Below are 11979 nucleotides of genomic sequence, written 5' to 3' on the forward strand. Positions count from 1 at the left end.
TGAAGTAATGAATCCTCAAGAACTGCATCTTCACCATCATCGTCCTGCCTGCTGTAATCTGGAGGGGAGAGAGGTAATTGTTACCAATGTCACAGATGACTGCTGTCAAAAAAACCCAGCCATTTCCTTGTCAAATCGATCTAGATAGCCCAGTCAAACGGTTTCTTCCAAAAGTCCTTATGACTAAGCGGTTGCTAGAGTGGACTGAAACGCAAACATCTCAGGTCATCTATGCTTGATTATGGAAATACATAGGCTAATACATTTCTCACACATTTGATCCACTAAGTTAACAATTTAGTTTGTTTTAAACAGGCAGTAGAGCAGACTATAGCATTACAGGACAATAGTAAATGTTAACATTTAAAAAAGGAGGATCATTGTAGGAGCCAATTTGATAGTTTATATTGATTTGTTTGTAAATTTAGATATTTTTGCGTGATTTGCTAATGCTCATGTCCTTGCAGGTCCAAAAGGCATAAAGGAGTGTGCCAAAGCCACCCTAAGATGGTCCTAAGCACCCCCAAATAATAAGAAAAATAATTTTAAGATTTTTTGCAGTGCAGACATGTACTCAACGAGAAGCAAGAATATTGCTAAATACTTTAGAATACTACAAATATAATAATTTGTATTTATTGTCTTAAAATAATCCTGGTTGTTTCCTCTGCTTCATAATTTAAATCCCTGATGTGGTCGGGCACTAGGACCCTGAGGGAGGCTGCCTTTCATCGCTGCTCTGCCGAGCTGAGCGTGCGCGCACACACACACACACACACACACACACACACTGAAGGAAGATTGATTCAGCGTAGCGAATGATACAGAATGAAACTGTAAGTTGTTAGTAACGGTTACTTGCTGAACTTAAGCTACGTTTACATGAGCTCAAGGAGGGGGGGTATTTTAGTTAGCTATGGAAAACAGTAGTGTTGATAATGTGAATGCCGTTAATATTGCCTCTCTCAAGTAGCCTATTTAATAAAAAAAAAAAAATATATATATATAGATGTTGCCTAAATGGCTAGGCTATACATTAGCATATACCCACAGGAAAATATAAAAAATAAAACCAATCATACATACACACCACATGTATCCATACATATAGTAATCATTACTCCAAATCTTTTATTCCTTCCACAATCAGGTTATTAAAATCAGACAGTAGCCACTTTAAAGTCTCTTTAGAAACAGCTTATGTATGTTTGTATGCAAGCCGAACTACAGAGCAAAATCACACTGATTGAACCAATCCACAATGCAGTAACCGTAATTAAATAGCATTCTTTGGACCTGCAACTTATCTAATAGAGGAATTAGACATGGCATTACTATCACATTTACATGAACTGGGTAGCATTTAAGTCCAGTCTGGCCTAAGTGATTTCGTTCCATTCAGTATTGATGTGTATAAAAGCTAAAGCTCATGCCTGCTGCACCGTGACATAGCGAGTACCAAGTACCCCCAGACCTACCCCCATGATTTGAGGATTCATGATAGAGACTGTATTGTCATTGTATACAAGATACAATGAAATGAAGTTTAGAGCGAAACACAAAATTGCATATAAGCAACAATGATTTCTATAAAACAGTGTTAAAAAAAACAGCACATTTTATTCTCTTGATATATAGGCTATATATAAAAAACCCACCCACATTTTTTTGCTTTTAACGCCCATGTTACATATAGTAACTTTTGTTCAACAGAGGAGAAATGAAAAATCAGAGTATGTCTAACGCTTTTTATTTGTTAACATCTTGGCTTCTTCACATAAGTGTAGTCCTAATACAGTAACAAAAGAAACGAGTGCCAAGATTTTGCAAGTACAAGTTACACATACCATGGGGGCTAAGCCCCCCGTCTTTCAATCCTAGTGACGTCCATGCTTGTACCGTTGCCTTTAATACTTCAGTTAAGGTTTAGTTCATACAATCATTTTCTTTCAACCTCTCATCTGGTCATTATTTTTTTGGTCATTTTTACAAGCAAGCAAGCGTCCTCGTCAGCCACTGGTCACTCCAATCATAAAGTCTGTGAATTAACTCTGTAAATAACAGTTACAGAGTGATGTCTGTGTGTTACTGTCCATCATAAATTACATAGTGGTACAGCTGTAAACACACATGCAGGCCAAGATTTGTTAATATGATGGAGTTCTTAATGCAGTAATACAGGTTTATGTGAAAGAAGACATTTGCAAGAACCTGCTTTCAGTGACCACACGCTCATTATCAGTGCTGTGTCATTGGTGGTTGTTTACCTGGCAAGGTAACACTTCGTGGTTCAGACCGCTGGCGGCTCTCATAAACATTAGTACGTTGAACTTTCTTGATCCGCGCCCATCCCTCTACTGAAACCAGCAGAGTCGCAGTCAGGACTACCAGCAGCTCAACTCTAACACCAGCCATGAATCAATGTGAAAGCTTTCCTGTAGCTGCTGAAAACCTAGACAAAGATGTAGCCTCCTGAAATGCTGCAAATGGTGGTTTGAAGTTAATTGAGTGCACCTGGTGACCACTGATTGGCACTCGCTACTCAACTAAAGTCACAGGTTTGGGAATGAAAACCGCCTGTTTACTAAAGGAATGGCCTATTTGATGTTTCTAAGATGTTACAGTACTTGCTACAATTGACCAACATTTAATTATGTAAATATATGACATTATCTTACAAGTTATAGGCACACAGTCTGTGCAAATATTTTATTGGAGACTTTTTGAAACCTGTAAGTTTTTTCTGAAGTATAACTGGAATTTATCTTTCAGACATACATTTTGAATAATGCAAGTATGTTCAATTATTTATTTTTTAAAATAACATGTATATTGCATGTTATACATTTAATTAACACAGGGTTTTCCTTTGGGTGTTGCATTATATTGAGGTGTCTGTCATCGTCTTCCTCATGTATGTACATGTCATTGTTTTATAAAAATATGTACCATATTAAAAATTTAAATTAAAAAAACATTACAGGCATCATATACACTTTATCACAAAAATGTTGATTAGTTTACACTTTACAGTTATACCTAATAAAGGGTGTTCTTCCATGATGGAACAGAAATCACACCTTTCAGCCTCTTTAACCAGAAGAAAAATGTAAGAAATTTCTCAGGGTGGCAAAAGAGTTTATTGCATAGATTTCAGTACAAGAACAAACACATAGTTGAGCACTGCACCACAAGTTAAATAAGCAGACTATTCAATAGTCTTTATTTAAAAAATATATATATTGAGAGGGAGAAAGAAACATCTTTATTTCCTCTCCAGTTCACTATTAAGTTTTCAATATGAAAGCCAGATAATGTTTGACAAGTTCTTTGCTTAATTTCTTTTGTATTAATTCACTGAGTGGGGCTGTGACAGACGAGCATACCATGTTCCCTCAACAGGGATGTCAGATCAGATTTAGATTTTAGTTTAAGACACCCTGCAATGGACTGGCGACCTGTCCAGGGTGTACCCCGCCTCCCCCATTGTCAGCTGGGATTGGCTCCAGCCCCCCCCCGACCCTATACCAAGTGGTTGACGATGGATGATTTATATGCAAGTCCCATCTTGCAGGCATTTGGAGCCACTAGTATATGTAGTGACTTAATAGAACTTTGTTCTTTATTAATGTCAAACACATTTTGGTAAAAGTGTCAGATACCACCCCGACTCAAAACTGTTTAGTGAGATGACTAACAGCAGGCCTGCTATTAATACTGTTACTACCACTATAAACATACTGAGTCCGTTTCAGTACTAAATTAAAGACAGTAATGAATAAGGCTTGTTCATAGTAACAAATGCAATATATTGAAGCACATGTCGTTGCCCATCTGCATAAGGAGAGCCACTCCAGCATGAAGGTGCAGGTCTTCTCCACATGTCGGTGTCAGAGCCCCAGGCTGAAGTCGCTGAAATCCCCGAGTGTCCAGTCGCTCACCGCACAGCAAAAAGAGAAGGGATCAATTTTTGGTGTTTGACAAGTTACTTAAAAACTGTAATAAGTTACAAGTTAATCCTTTAAATAAGTATTACTTTAATTACTGGGTGATAAGTTACATTACTCACTGCGTTACTATATTGCTTTAGCTACCACCCTCTCCTCTCCCAAACACGTTTTAATCATATTCATGACAGCAGCAAGGACTAAGTTTATGGTTTAAATCAAAGCTTTTGATCCTTTTCTGCACATGCATTTATAAGGGGAGTATGGCCTTCAGTATCTTTACAAAACATGCGTTGCCATCACCACCATGACTTAAACTCATGTCGCCACTGTTGCAACTCAAAAAATTTTAGTTGCCAGTGATAAAATAAAGGTTTCAAGAATGAAAGCCAAGTTATTGCATCCCAGGAAATATTTAAACCTTCATCGTTTGGAGATGAGAAAAAGGCACACTGGAACATTACTGATAAGGCAGAAGCTTGGTTAAAAAAATATACCAAACAATTTTTTTAAAATTACAAACTGGGACTGCTGAAAAGGAAACATGAAACAGCAATAACTAATAAAGTGGTAAGTAAAAAGATTACAATTAGTTTAAAATGGCCTTAATATAAACTCAACTAAAGAAAAAACTTTATATAAATGCAGCTACCCAAAAAAATTTAACAAACTAAGCAGAGGTCACAGACTATGCCGAGTATCCGGGGAGTGCTACCACTACCACCTTGAGTGCAGCACCACAAACCTCACAGCAAGATGAGCAACAAACACCAATTACAACCACAACAGGGACAGCTCAAGAAACAGAGGGAGAACAAGGAACACAGGTGTCTTATATAGCCTAAGCCTGATAAGGAGGTTGGCCAGGGGAGGAGTTAAGTCAAGGCTGAATTCAACACCAACGCACTAGTGTTGTAGTTATGACCGCTCAAAACGAGACCAAGTCAAGACCAAGACCAGAGTTTATCGAGACCGAGACAAGACCAAGACTTTTAGGGGCTGAGACCAAATCGAGACCAAGGGCCTTTCTCATTTCCCAAATTTCCACCTCCTCGACTCCTCGAGGCGCATTTTAGTCCCGCCGACCCGAGATGCGAGCTCCAGGAGTCAAGGAGGAGACGCAAGGAGAGAGGAGTGGAGGAAACGGGCATTTAACAAAATGAGATGTCCTTTCCTCGGAGCCCTCATTTTAAAGTGACGTCAATTAAATATGACCTGTTGCACAGCTGCATCATCTGTCCACTGTTTGAGCTGTGATCTCTGTCAGAGCAGCAGAACAGCTTTTGGCACTAAAGGCTACAGATCATTTCTTCACAATCCAGAAACATGTCTGTTAACATTATAACATGTAGAAACATCTCGAGGTTCCAATAAACATTATCTGTTGGAAACAGTCAGATTACAGCAGCCTGATCTTTCACTATGCTACACAGCAGACTAGGACTACCACTTTTTTGCAGTGTGCCTTTTGTCTGTAAACAGGAGATCATTACAGCCCTCATCTTGATGAGATGAGCGTTTCATCATCATTCCCTTTACAAAAAGACACAGTAGCCTAACATTTATCTCATATAGTCCCAATTACAGCTGTCATCACAGGACTCTACTGTTGGAATAATGTGCAGACTACATGGGCACTATTAAAACATGAAACAGATCAGTGCTGAATGCTCTGGTTGATATTGCAGCCTAATAATTTGACTTCAGCAGCTGTTTTGTCACGATTATAGCAGCTGAATTGGTGTGATGGGATCGGCTCGAACAGTAAGGGAACTTATATAGGCCTATACGCATTAATCATCCACCTGCCCCCCACCAACTAATTATTTTATCAGATTTAGAGACCAGCATCTGCTTGGACGTTTTACCCTCACCTCCACCGGTCCCTGTAGCTTTCCAGGCGATATGTTATATTGATGTATGAGTGTTCTTTAATGATTTACTTTGATGATTAGAAAGGCTGCTGTCAGTCATTTAAACGTTTCCATCCGTGCAATAATGTCACAGCAAATATCGTGGGACAAAACAGAAAAAACCTGCAGTAATAAACTTTACAGAGAGGAAACGGAATTAAACATTCAGCTTCTATAATCCACGTTTAGACTCTGATGGAGCTCAGGGTTGATCAGGAGGACGGCTGCTTCACTCCAAACTGTATGGATGTGTAGAAGAACACAGAATATGAATTAACACCAGATCCTGACCGATCCTGTCGGCACGTCGGGAGATTTATTATTATTAATTTATGTTGCTGTGGCTCGTGCGTAAATGCGCACAGTGTCACTGGGGAGACGCCTCATCCAGCCGCTATTTACTGTTAATTTTTACAATCCTGCATGACATTCAACAATAACAACATCAGTGATATCAAAGTGAAATGACATTAAAGAATGCGGTTAGAACAGCGCTAACCCAAGAAGGGGAATGAGACACTGCGTCGGTTACGACACTATGGGAACGCCTCTAGGCGAAGCAGGCCTGAACGTGAATGAAATCACTCCAATCCTATTGGCTTGTTGCTAGAACGGTAAGGTGACAGAATAACCGGAGGAGTATAAAGCACACCTGTACACACTCATCATTAGCTTAAACTATGAAGCAGGCGCTTCAGGCGGGGAGAGAGGTGCGGCGGGTCGACGCAGTGTCTCGTTCCCCTTCTCGGGGAACCAGGGTTACATACGTAACCCGAGACGTTCCCCTTCGAGGGAACTCGAACTGCGTCGGTTACGACACTATGGGAACGAAATACCCACTAAACTGTGTCGAAAAACCCCGCCTGCCCAAGTGTGCAATAAAGTGGCACGACTAAGAGGAGAGCGCACGAGTGCCAGGTGCCGAAGGAAGGTCAAGACTGTAAAACCGAATGAATGTGTGCGGAGTGGCCCAGCCAGCCGCTACTGCAAAGAGGCCCCGGAAAGGAGGGCTCGAGAGGCTGCCATGCCTCTGGTAGAATGAGCCCTCACAGCCACAGGTGAAGGCAAACCGCGCACCTGATAGGCCAGGTCTGAACAATCCAGTTGCTAATAGTATGTTTGAATGCAGGGAGCCCAGCCCTGGGGGACCCAAAACATACTAGCAGCTGGTCAGCCTTCCTCCAATGGGAGGACCTCAGAGTGTAAATACTCAGTGCTCTGACAGGGCAGAGCAGATGAAGTCTCCCGTCCTCCGCCGTCACATGAGGTGGAGGATGAAATGCCTGCAGCACTGTGGACCCTGCCGCACAAGAAGGCACTTTAGGGATGTATCCTGGACCAGGGTGCAGGATAGCCCTAATATTCCCCGGGACAAACTCCAGGCTTTGCGGGGAAACCGAAAGCGCTTGGAGATCCCCCACCCTCCTCAGAGAGGTGATAGCAAGGAGAAAGGCCATCTTGAGAGTCAAGTGCTTAGCCTCAGCTGACTCCAGGGGTTCGAAGGTGGCCTCAGCCAACGCCCCAAGAACCACTGCCAGTGGGAACCTTGGACCGCAGGTCTCATCCTCCGGGCTCCACGGAGGAAAGGTACAACCAAGGAAAGTTTCCCCAAGGACCCCTCCCTCAGAGGGGTGTGGAAAGACGAAATAGCTGCCACGTACACCTTGAGGGTGGAAGGGGAAAGACCAGCAGAGAGTCCTGGAGGAACTCAAGTACCTGAACCACTGGGCAGGTAACAGGGTCCACCGACCGCTCCCTACACCAAGTGGAGAAAACGCTCCACTTCAGGCCGTACATCCTCCGTGTGGACGGGGCCCTGGAGCTCAGGAGGGTCTCAACTGCTCCGGCTGTTAGACCCGCCTCTAGGTACTGTGCCCCCTCAGGGGCCAGACCCACAGTCGCCATACGGCGGGGCAAGGGTGAAGAACCCGGCCCTGCGCCTGGAACAGCAGGTCTCTCCTCAGAGGGACCTGCCACGGCGGGCCGTTCCAGGAGCGGCATGATGTCCGAGAACCACACCCGGGTTGGCCAGAACGGGGCTACGAGCAGTAGGCCGACATTGTCCTGGCGGACCCGCTCCAGAACCCCTGGGAGTAGAGCGACTGGGGGAAAAGTGTACAGACGTAGCCTCGGCCACAAATGTACCATGGCGTCCAGACCCAACGGGGCTGGAAGAACGAGAGAAAACCATAGTGGGCAGTGCGTAGTCTCTTGAGACGCAAACAGATCCACATCTATGGGGCCGAACTCTCTGCACAAGAGCTCCATTACTTCGGGGTGAAGTCTCCATTTCCCGGGCCTCAGCCCCTGCCTCGACAGCAGGTCTGCTCCTTGATTCTGCGTCCCCGGGAGATACATCGCCCTGAGCGATAGTAACCTCTGCTGGGACCACCGGAGGATCTGACGCGCCAGTCTGTACAGAGGGTGCGAGCGCAGACCGCCCTGGTGAATCGGCCGCAACCGCTGTGTTGTCTGAATGAACCAGGACGTGGTGGCCTTGGAGATCGGGCAGGAAACTCCTTAGAGCCTGGAACACCGCCAACATTTCGAGACAGTTGATATGCCACTCGGACTGATGCACCTGCCAGGATCCCTTTGCAAAGCGGCCGCCCATGACCGCGCCCCAGCCCGTGAAGGAGGCGTCTGTCGAAATGACCAGCCGGCGACAAGACCCTCCCAACACGGGCCCTTGGGACAGGAACCAAGTTTCCTTCCAAACTGATAGGGAACGAGGACACTTGCGTGTAACCCAAATCAGACGGAGAGGATTTCCCCTCGGGGAAAAACCCTTGGTCCTTAGCCACCACTGCAGGGGTCTCATGTGCAGCAGTCCAGATGGTATTACGCTGGACACAGCCGCCAGGAGACCCAACACTCGTTGAAAGTGTTTTATAGTAATGCCGGAGACAATTGTGCCCGCATCATTGTTGAATACCATACTACCCCTGAGAACGTAGTCCATTGGGTGGGTGCCAGCACAATCTTCTTTGCGTTGAGCCTCAGCCCTAAACGCAGCAGATGAGCCAGAACGACATCTCAATGACCAACCAACCCCGCCAACTCTCGAGACTGGGCTAGGATGAGCCAGTCGTTGATGTAGTTGAAAATCCGGATGCCCTGGAGCCTCAGCGGGGCCAGTGCTGCATCCATACACTTGGTGAATGTGCGAGGGGAAAGTGCCAGGCCGAATGGAAGAACCCGATACTGGTAAGCCACACCCCCGAAGGCGAACCTCAGGAACTTCCTGTGAGAAGGACGGATGGAGACGTGGAAATAATCGTACTTTAGATCTATCGTGATGAACCAATCCTTGAGTTGGATGTGCGTCACGATAGTGGGGATGATAAGCATCTTGAACCTGAATCTCCTCAGAGACCGGTTAGAACCCGCAGATCCAAAATAGGGTGCAGTCCCCTTCTTGGGGACTATGAAGTACCGGCTGTAAAACCGGCGTCTCTGTCTGGGGGGGAGACACGTTCCACGGCCCCTTTCCTCAGCAGAGTAAGAACTTCCTGTCCCAACACCGGACCTTGGGGAGAAAGACTCCCCTACCCCGGTCTTCCCTGAGCTCCGTCGGGACTGGATGACGGTCCTCAGATCGCGTCTCTCAGAAGGCTGAGGGTGAGAGCGCCGTCTCGCTGCCCCAGCTCCTCGGGGGGGCCCCCGAGAAGCGTCACTCTGCTTCCTCTCCTCTCCGTAGGAGCTCGTAGAGGGAAGGGACCTACGCCTGGCAGCCTCAGCTGCCTTGGGTCCAGACCGGCGAGGGAGGTACTGGTGGAACGCTTCGCCCTGCATCTAACGCTCTGTGGTTCTGTGAAGCTCCACCAGATCTTCCTCGGAGGGACCCCCCCTCTGAACCATCTCCTGTAGCAGGTCGGCTTGGTAGGCTTGAAGCACCGCCATGGTGTGCAAGCTCGCAGGGTAACGCCGGCTTCTCCAGGGAGGACACAAGCCGAGGGGAGAGATAGCTCGCAAGCGCATCCTCCACCCGAGGCATCCTCCCATAACCACGGTCCCTAACCCCCATCACATTATTATTATTTTTTTTTTTCTGTAGTTCAGTGATCGGGGTGTGGAAAGACGTGTAGAGAAGGGTCTGCCCCATGATTTACTCAGTTCATCATGTAAATCAGGAAGAATGACAGAGACCAGCGTGGAGGTGGCGCGTGGTGCTTAAGAAACCTCTCATCAAGCTTGACCTTATTGACCGCCTAATGACGCCGCCATGACACCCGGAAGTCATCGTCCACTACGCTGAGCACGTCCGCCTCCTCGGAGTCGGATTGCTGCAGCGTCTCCGGATCCAAACCGCGAGCGGGAGAAGCCGAGAACGGGCTCCCGAACGAGGAAAGGAAGTGTTGGAGCCAGCGGATGAAGGTTGGGAAAAAGCCTCAGCTGTCCCGAAATCCTCGTGAACCCCATGAGTGAAGCTGCCGGGCCGCCTCAGCGGCCGCAGGGCCCACACCACGGGGAGAACACATCTGGCCATCCTCGGAAAAGAGAGCCATGCTGTACCTCAGTATCCGCACGGAAAGGGCTTCGCAACGGGTGCAGGCAGCCCCCTCGAGAGCTGCCCGGGCGTGTTCCATCCCCAAACATGAGACACACATCTCATGAGAATCTCCATCCGTGATGTACCGAGGGCAAGAAAAAACACACCTTCTGTACATCTGGTTGCCGGACATGGTGGTAGACTTCTTCTTCAGGTAAGACAAACTGCTTGTAGGACTGGAGCCTTCTTCAAACAACATACAGAGCGCCTGCTGAATAGAAAAAAGCTAATGATGAGTGTGTACAGGTGTGCTTTATACTCCTCCGGTTATTCCGTCACACCTTACCGTTCTAGCATCAAGCCAATAGGATTGGAGTGATTTCATTCACGTTCAGACGTGCTACGCCTAGAAGCGTTCCCATAGTGTTGTAATCGACGCAGTTCGAGTTCCCTCGAAGGGGAACTAACGTTAGCCTTCATTAAATCATTTCGACTGGTGAAGTGCAGTAAAGTTAACTTTAAATTGACTTCACCACCACACATACACATACATTAACACGGCTTAATAGCAATCACATTTAACAGAAGCATAAAATTCTTCTTAATGGTAACTGTTAAGATTAGTTTATTTGTTAGTCACCACCACTAGCTTAAGAGCTTTAGCCTATATGATGTTAGCACTACATAAATTAGCCTAGCAGCTAACGGACTTTTACTCTCTTCATAGTTTAACAGATTACATGTATTATTCATAATACTCACCGCTGGTGAAGTCACTGCATCTCCCGACACAACACCACGGTTGAATTTTCACCCTGAATGGCATTTTTGTTGAAACAGCATCTGAAAACAGCAGAGCAACGAGCTGCTCCATGTGGGAGCATTTACCGTAAATACTCGAATAGGAGTGCACTCCAGATTTAGCTGCGGCTAACTGATGTGGCTCTCAGAAACAACAGCTCACTTTCCTGCAGTTCTGTGTACGTATAAGTCGCTAATTGAAAACTCTGTAGGTCAGAGTGTCTACATGAAAAGAGAAGGAAGACATGGCTGATAGTGTCTTCAAACAGAGCTGCTAAACACCTCAGCGCACTGAAGGAAGCCATCTGACTGTGTGAAGAACAGCTCGTTGATGTCTGCAGGCAGAGAAGGCCTGGAGCTCTCCTGTCTGACTGGTCCACCAATGGGCAGAAGTTGACCCCTTGAGACACAGCACCTCCTCATTTGCATAATGAGGCAGAAATGCATACAGAAATTTAAAAAGGACAGGAAGAAATAAATACCATGGGTGAAAATAAATAAGGTAAAAAAATACAAAGGAAGAATAAAACAGACAAAAATATTAAAACACACACATAAATAAATACATTTAAAAAATAAGTAATTAATAAATAAAGTTGAAGATTATAATGGAGAATAAATAAATAAGGTAATTATAACAAAGGTGAATAAGTAAAGGCAGTAATTAAAATATATACATTTATGTCTCCTTGTATAATTTAATTACTACCAACATTTATTTATTTACTTTATTTTTTTGTGTATTTAATTGGATGCTTATTTATTTATTGAGCATTTATTTATTTCTGTATTTATTTCTGCCTGTGTCAGGATCGGTCCTCCATAC

This window comes from Micropterus dolomieu, linkage group LG09 (genome assembly GCF_021292245.1).
Source record: "Micropterus dolomieu isolate WLL.071019.BEF.003 ecotype Adirondacks linkage group LG09, ASM2129224v1, whole genome shotgun sequence".
Lineage (NCBI taxonomy): Eukaryota > Metazoa > Chordata > Actinopteri > Centrarchiformes > Centrarchidae > Micropterus > Micropterus dolomieu.